Source organism: Pocillopora verrucosa, chromosome 5 (assembly GCF_036669915.1).
Source record: "Pocillopora verrucosa isolate sample1 chromosome 5, ASM3666991v2, whole genome shotgun sequence".
NCBI lineage: Eukaryota > Metazoa > Cnidaria > Anthozoa > Scleractinia > Pocilloporidae > Pocillopora > Pocillopora verrucosa.
This window is the reverse complement of record NC_089316.1, coordinates 10994799-11003381: the sequence shown is the minus strand read 5'-3', so window position 1 is coordinate 11003381 and position 8583 is coordinate 10994799. Positions and strand designations below refer to the sequence as shown.

The 8583-nt window shown below is 37.5% G+C and overlaps 1 long non-coding RNA gene across 1 annotated transcript; it reads left to right on the top strand.

Moving 5' to 3' along the window:
* The first annotated feature begins 2285 nt into the window (after positions 1 to 2285).
* LOC131780419 (uncharacterized) lies at positions 2286 to 3856 on the top strand. The gene is made up of 3 exons (XR_010717464.1): positions 2286 to 2343; positions 3054 to 3153; positions 3803 to 3856. It is a non-coding gene; the product is annotated as an uncharacterized lncRNA (long non-coding RNA).
* Positions 3857 to 8583: the final 4727 nt, after the last annotated feature.

Genomic DNA, 8583 nt, shown 5'->3' with positions numbered 1-8583 from the left:
ACAGACAAATATGGAAACTTCGTAAATTGGGTAAAAAAAAAAAGAACATATCAGTGCATAGTTCATACATAAATATAGTCACCGATTGCTTTAAACTCACCAGCTTTCATCCAACTATCATTTTAAAAATGTGTTTGCTAAGTTTGTGCTCGTGTCAAAACTCGTTTGACTGATTAAAAAATTCCTTATTATCTTATTTTGTGAAGCCTGATATGATAGGACAGGAAAAATCTTGAGTCTGTGAGCAACAACTAAGGATGTTTAGGCTGTGGAGCTCCTTCTCCGAGCCAGTTCTTAGTGCGTTGTCTCACTTCTTAAATGGTGAAGATCTTAAATCTCTTGCACTTACCTTTTGTTAAACCAATAGGTAAAGGCTATAACGCTCAAAACGTCCGCTTAGAAACTATTTACGGTGGTCAATTCACGTTATCAACTCAGCTGATAAAACTTAATTATCTTTTTAACTTTCCCCAACTACCCAGCACCACAGTTTCTCTAGAAAATCGCTCCCTTTATCCTCCTTGAATAAACGTATATGTCTATAAGCTTTTCTGTTTATTTGCTGAGAAGTGGAGATCTAGAATAATCGATGAATGTAAGCAATCACCTTTTGCATTGTTATCAAAGAAACCAAGTTAAGCATGATTTTCTAGACGACGGGATACCATAAAGAAAGTACCTCCCGAACAGAACACCATTTTCCTTAGAGGTAACTAATTTCCTTTTGTAACATAAGATCCTTTATTGAAATAAAATTAATACGATTTTGGTGGAAAAATAGGTTTTGATATCACCATGAGTTTTCAATTTGTATAACACCTTTGCATGTATGAAATTCATATATTTGCACTGCGGTGAAGAAACTGATTTAAGAGATCCTCGCAGCTATGAACACGACTGAACTAGTAGTTGAAAATAGGACCTGAAAAAAAAATTAATTTTATCTAAAATCATTATTCGTCAATGCGATGATTTATTTAGACCCAACATATTGACCAGCTCCCAGTTGGCTTGTTAGCTCAGTTGGTAGAGCGCTGCACCGGTATATATCGCAAAGGTCATGAGTTCATATCCCGTCCGGGCCTGAATTTTTCCATATGTATAACACCTGTTGGTTATGCTGGTCAAAATCGTGATAAAAAAAAAATTCAAACCAAAAACAAAACAAACCAAACAAAACAGAAAAAAAAAATAATTGAAGCTCACTTTAAGGTCTTTAAAGAAAAGAAGCTACAAATTAAGAGCTAGATCGAGTCTGAAACGAAAAAACTTTTGTGTTTGAGAAATTTTCCTTCGTGTCGCAAATGATCTCTTATTTTAAAAGCTTGTTATATTTTTTGTTATTCATTTTTATTACAATTATACAAGCCATTTTAAAAGTGGAAAAAAAGTATCACAATCAAGAACTGAAAAAAAGCTAATTTTGTGGAGTTAATTGCTTTTTAGGTTGCGATCTTCTCTACACAAGAAATTGCTATGGCAACACCACATCCACCTTTTAGCTAAGCGTGCCTGAAACTGTGCGGCAAATTCAGCGTGATCTGCGGCATTTTGTAATGATCACGCATTTTGAAATAATTTACGCATAGTCGTAGCTCGTCATCAAATTCAACAATACTATTTTATTTCTTTATTGTTTCTATGCTTTCGTGACAAAAGTCGAGATTAGTACAATTTCGGTCAGGGTGTTATTTCAAATTGCGTACACCGACAATTATTACATGCCGGAGCACTAATAACAAAGTGTGTAGGTCGTCTTTATTACAAAATGCCGCAACTGTTATATCAAAATGAGCAAGTTATTACAAAATGCATTCTTTATTTCAAAATGCGTCGTTGTGAAAAAATGTGGCAGGACACACTGAATTCGAATTGAAGTCGCCCTATCAAGATTATTTATTCTTAGATGTATAAAACTAACGACGACTTTACAGATTCTTTGGCTCGTTTTTGACAAACAGATATATGAAAGTTAGAACTAACGATGCATTTAAATGGGATGTACTAGCCATGGTAACTGTTTCTTGCGATTGGAAAAAAAAAACCCTACATCAATTTTGTTATCATCGAAGCAAAATATAGAAACATGTGCCATTAATCGATCACACAACAACTTGTAGAAAATAACGAAACTGTTCTTGGCCCCCAGAGAAAATATTTGAGGCGTTATTCTCATACCGTTTTCATAGAAGCATTCTTAATTCGCCATCAAGTATCCTTGGTAACCACTACCTCACTTATAAAACCGAAGCACCCAGTTCTCCACAAGCTATTCTTCAACTGAAGGAAGTTTGAGGACTTTGAGTTGATCGTTCCTGTGACAAGTGAGGAAAACATTTAACAGTTAAGTGTATATAAGAACTTACCTTAACTTTCCTTGGGCTTAACTAAAACGGTGTTACTGGCGATCCTAGTTTTTGAGACTGATATATGGAAGAAAGTTCTCCATTTTTTTTGTAGTTGAGTTTTGTTCTAAAACACTGAGATAACGCCCAAGAGGTGGTTTCTTTTAAAACGTATTCAATCGATGTGGCAAACGATGAAATGATAAGTATCAGGTTAAGATTTAACGATAATGTAACCTGTAACCTTTTAATCAAGCCGTCTCCGACCCAGCTCTGAAGCCGAGGGAGGGAACATTGGAGTTTCCGTTTTCGCCTATTTTGTAAGGTTTTTTTTTTTTTTTTGTTTTTTTTTTGCACTGCACATTGTTGGTACTCTGGGCTTGGTTTCTTGCTTTTCAATTGGCTTCTCTCTTCTTGAGCTTCCTTTTCCATAAGTATAAATAAATCAATTAAAGAGACCCTCAGAAACGTCCAGAGAAGAGGCTTAGGTCTCCTGTACGGTTGGTTGTTGCAGGCAGAATAAATACGCGGCTATGGAATATCAAGCCTTCTACCATGTGCTAGGTCATAGATTCAACCAAATAAGTGCGTACAATGGATCAAGTGGTTTTTGCAACTGACCCGTTTGGCTGGGCTAGCCCATCTGTTTGTCGTTTTGTGTTTATGTAGGGAGTGACTTATTGTTTGCTGATTGTATTTTTTCCTCAGTAATTGCTCAAGATGTCTATTCTGGCAAAGTTCTTCATTTTTGTGTTGTTAAGTGGCATGGTTTTGGGCGGAAAAATCCATGAAGACTCGCCTGAAGGTGGTGAGCTTTTCTTTTCTTGTTTTTTTAAATCGTAATTATAAGAAAGGTACACGTTATTATTAGCCAATGAGAACTCAAAGTGGAAAAAAGCAAACAGCCTAAGGGCGGGAAAACGCGAATGACCAAGCCGTATCTGAATGGCTCAGAGGATGGCGCAAGTTTTCTAGACCAATCACTGAGCAAAATTAAGTAAAACTAAAGTAGTTTCAGATTAATTTCGACACCCAATTAAAAATTGCTCGATCAAGTCAAAAATTGAGAGCTAGGAATACAAAAATACTAAAAAAAAACATTCCTCTGCGATGACGACCTTTCCTTAAACAGTGAGTTTCGATATCGACTTGGGTATGTAAGCGCCTATAAAACCTTTTTCCTCACCGTGGACGAAGCATTGTCTTCAGGAAAATGTGTTGAACGTCAAATTCTCGTAGCTTTTTTCATCTCTGCTATAGCATGGTTTTCAAGCAATTTTTATCGCCCAATCCTCTATCTGGCTCAGTAGTCTAAGAAATCCCTCTCTATTCGTAAAGCCACGTCATCTTTTCAAAAGATTCAGCAAGAGCCGACTCAACTGGATGTATTCGAATAATCTTAAAATCTATAACTAAAATTTAAAAAAAAAACCGTCCATCCCTTATTCGTTTATCAGCAGTAACACACCATCAGGAGAAGCGAATGCCATGCCAGTTCCCTTGTTATGAAGGATCGTGTCCTTATGAATTGTACGCGACACCTGACGTCTGTCCTCATCAGTGGGAAATCTGTTGTTCGCCGGTGGTAAGGTTTCTATAAACGTCAGATTGCATAAAAAACAAGCTTTAGTGGTCAAATCGGTTTAAAGCGAGGTTCGACTGAGTCCCGTACAACCAAACTAGAGCCATCACTTTAGCCAATCAGGACAATGGAAGAGATCCAAAAGAACCAATGAGAGCTCACAAGGATTTTTTCCGTGCAGTTAGGTTGCACGAGCCTCAAAGACCAATTACAAAAATCCAAACAAAATCATTAGCCAGTCATAAAAAATGGAACATATGAAAAGGAACTATTGTAAAATCAAAACAACGACAAACGTAGCGGGAAGCGGGTATAAGCGGGTATAAGCGAGTGGTCTAATCGCTTTTAGTTTGAGATATTTAGTCATCGATAGCTTCGTTTTACAAGTTACGTTTATGTTACCTGACTCTCATCTTTCATTTTGTTTTCACAGGATTTTTAGCCCTCAGTAAGCGAGTTGAAACTGTAATCGTTTTGACTAAATGAAATAAAAGCATGTAAAACGTTAATGTCGATCACTGGATGCTTGTCTTTTCAAATCACCCAACAACACTTTGCTTTTCCCCCCACACCACAGGCGTAAAAGGGCCAAATATTTTCAAATTTCGTCCTGATCGATAACAGCATAAAAACAACGAGGCTGATATCAAGCCATCTTGACGGAACGAACACGGCCACTATCTCAAAAACTAATAAGAGACAATGAAATGTCCATACAAAGCAAAAAAGTATCAAAGATTGCACACAAAAAACGTATTCAAAAGAGCAGAAAAGTATTTTTGTAACGAATGTGTTAAGAATGGTACGCGTTTCCTGCCTTAGAATTAGTTATTGTTCAGCAAGAAATGTCGATCATCTCGAATCACAAACATTTGTCGAAGATAATTTTATGGGGATGGTTTGTGTCAAAATTAACAGTACTAAATTGAATACTTTAAATTGAATGGGCTTCTACCAAATTGGATGGCTTACTATTGGATGGAATGAATGGCTCACCGCGTATTAAATGCTGGGTCTAACACAAGGAACCTGATCTATACTTGGCGCCAGCCTCTCGCAGGCCATATTTTTTAAGCGGCGTTATTGCTAATAGCGGTCCCCTCTACTTCCTGTCCAAAAAAAGGTTTTCTTTCATATTTTGTCTCTGAAAAGGGGTTTGGGACACGTGTTCTAAACTTAGTCACCACATGCCAAAATTGATTTTTGACTAGACCATCCGTGTGGACAGCAATCGAAATGCTGGGTCTAACACAAGGAACCTGATATATACTTAGCGCCAGCCTCTCGCAGGCCATATTTTTTAAGCGGCGTTCTTGCTAATAGCAGTCCCCTCGACTTCTTGTCCAAAAAAGGTTTTTTTCATATTTTGCCTCTGAAAAGGGTTTAGGACACGTGTTTTAAACTTAGTCACCACATGCCAAAATTGATTTTTGACTAGACCATCCGTGTGGACAGCAATCGAAGATGTTAATTTCACAGATTTTATCGAGCGCGCTGCGACTGCATTCATATAGGTCACGGAATACTCTCTTGCTGCTAGTTACAAGATGTATTCAGTCAGTTTACAGACAATATATGAAAAAATTCACCTGAAACCTTATTCATACTAGTGTCATCAGAGAAGAGCCTTTTCTTCGACCTTTATTTGTATATCAAAAACTAACCAATTTGTAGGAAAGAATCATCGAAAAGGAAAGGGGTAAATTGAGCTAAAAAAAAGCATATCATTGCATAGTTTACAATAGTAATAGGACCGGGTGGAGTCCATTTCGGTCTGTAATCATACTCGTGAGGTTTTGGATGAAAAATAGATCCCTAGCTGTTCTAAAACATTGCATAAACGTGATAAGTCGTAGGCTTGTATAACTTACAAAGCAAACAAAGGTGATCCCAAGGCGCCTCTTCGATGATTTTCGCTTAATGCAGACGTCGACCACGCCATGCAAAAAGAGAGTAAAATTTAGTATAATTCAGGTTATTACAGACATACTGTGTAGCAAACGAGTTCAAATACGTTACGGTGTTATTTACAAAACAACACGCATACACTCGGCAAGACTTCTTGCCGTTTCTTCCGAGATTTAGTACACGGAACGCAATGCACTGGCCCTCCTTTCTGTAGGAGGATCAAAATATGGAATTTTGACCATTTCCAGAATTTTCAAACAGTTTTAATAGTCCATTATCATGGGCAAAATATACGAATGAACCTTTTTTCGACGGGAAGTCGAAGGGACCGCTCACAGCGAGGGCGGCACTTAGAAAATTTCGCCGGCAAGAGACTGGCGCCGATTATACAATAGGCTCCTCGCGTTCGGCCCAACACTCAATGTGCGATGAGCCATTCAATAGTGAAAGTTATCCAATATCTGGAAGTAAGCCATCCAATATTTGGTAGTAGGCAATCCAGTGTGTCAGCCACTCAATTTGGTCAGCCATTTCAAAGTGAACCATCCAACATTTGGTAGTGAGCCATCAAGTTTAAAAGTGAGCCACTCAATAGTGAGCCATCCAATTTGTGAGTCATTCAGTTTGGAGAGCCATTCAATTTAGTGAGCCATCCAATATTTGGTAGTGAGCCATCCATTTTAAAAGTGAGCCACTCAATAGTGAGCCATCCAATTTGTGAGCCATTCAATTTGGTGAGCCATTTAATGTGAACCATCCAATATTTGGTAGTGAGCCATCAAGTTTAAAAGTGAGCCACTCAATAGTGGGCAATCTAATTTGTGAGCCAATCCAGCGTGGAGAGCCATTTAATGGTGAGTCATTCACTTAGGTACTACTCATTTTGACACAATCCACCCACAATATACGCATGCAAAGTCGTACAGGACACTCGAAACTGCTAGCTTCGCAACTTACCCTCTGACAGGTTTACAGATTTTCTATAATTTCATTAACTTCATTTTATCAAATTAGAAGAAAACAACTTGCCTTCGATATTTTTCTTGCCCGAAATAAACTGCATTTAACCGCAAACATATCCTGTAGTTAAAAAAAAAGCAAAAGGCAACGATTGTAGGAAAAAGAGCGTTTCACTTTGCGATTTAGCTTGATCAGATCACCTGCATGATTTGTTCTTCCCTTCCTCCGCCCTTCCCTCTTAATCAAACGTGTTAGAACTCTTGTTTCCATTCGACATTTTCCAGTATCGAAAACGTTTTCTTTCATATTTTGCCCCTGAAAAGGATTTAGGACACATGTTTCAGAATAGGTCGCCACATGCCAGAATTGATTTTTGGCCAGACAATCGATGTGGACAGCTTTTATACCGTATTTATTTGGCTAGAAGCCGTGCGATTTTTACACAAATTCACGCTAATATTTGGTAAAATCTGATCTATAGAAGAGGGTTCGGCCTATAGCCGAGATTTTTCCTAAAACAAAACTTTTTCGACTTATTAGAACAATGATAAATCGGCACGTATTCGTTTATAAGCCGAGCGAAAATAAATAAAATAAACTCAGGGTACAGCATGTTGGTCATAAACTTTTTTATTTTGTGGTGGCTCTTAAAGGAGCCGTTTGTTCGTAGTTGAAGCGACCTGTTCTTACTGCTCGTCGCCCTACTGTCGGTATCGAATTCATCATCCACTTCCTTTTCTCAGATTCTTTACTTAGTGGCGTTTACTAAGTTTTATTGACTCGGTAGGATCACATTAAATTCATGTTGACTGTGATATGTCGCTTTCAGTTCAGTAGCCTAAATTAATATTAATTAATTATCGGTTAACGCTGTGCGATTACGTGTGTTTCAGGAGAGATCAATCTTTCCTTCTTATACTTTTCGATCCTTCTAAATATTCATGACAGTCAGTTAGTTTCTTTTGTGAAGTCTCTGTCTTTTTATGAAAATTGCGTTCTAAAATAGGTCTCAGCCTATAGCCGAATGTTTTGGTTTAATTTTTCGTGATGATGCCGCTGAGTTTACAAATTGGAAGTTTGGGGTCTCGGCTTATAGCCAGGATCGGCTTATATCCAAGTAAATACAGTAAGTGTAAATTTCACAGATTTTATCGAGCGCGCTGCGACTGCAATCATAAGGCTCACGGTAATTTCTCTTAGTGCAAGTTACAAGATGTGTTCAGTCAGTTTATGGACAAAATATGGAAACTTTGTAAACTGGGCTAAACAAAAGCATATTAGTTCTAGCTAGCTTTCATCTAGCCATCATTTTAACAATCTGATTGCTAAATTTGTGCTCGTGTAAAAACTCATTTGCATAATCAAAAAATTCCTTATTATCCTATACACGAATAAGCATAGTGTTTCATGAGAAGCTAGAGATGATCCAGTCTGCGCTTTTGGATGGGCGTCAACGAAGCTATTTCATCAATCAGATTGAATAAGCTATGTTGAAAAGAACTTCTGTCCTGAGGACTCACATTTAATTTGCGTACATCGTAAGCCCCTTTATGTTACTTGAATATATCAAAATAGAGACATTGTACTCTAGAAATGTATTATGGAATCTGCCCTAGAGCAGAAATCGCAATGGTTGTTGGTTGCAATATCAAAGTTCTTGAGTTCTTTTAAGTAATGATTATCTTGTGTAATATTTTAGATAAAAATTGCACGAGTTCTTTGTCTTTAGTAATGATATATCTTGGTAAAATTGCTTCGCCAGTCAAGAGAAGTTTTTGAGAAAATTTC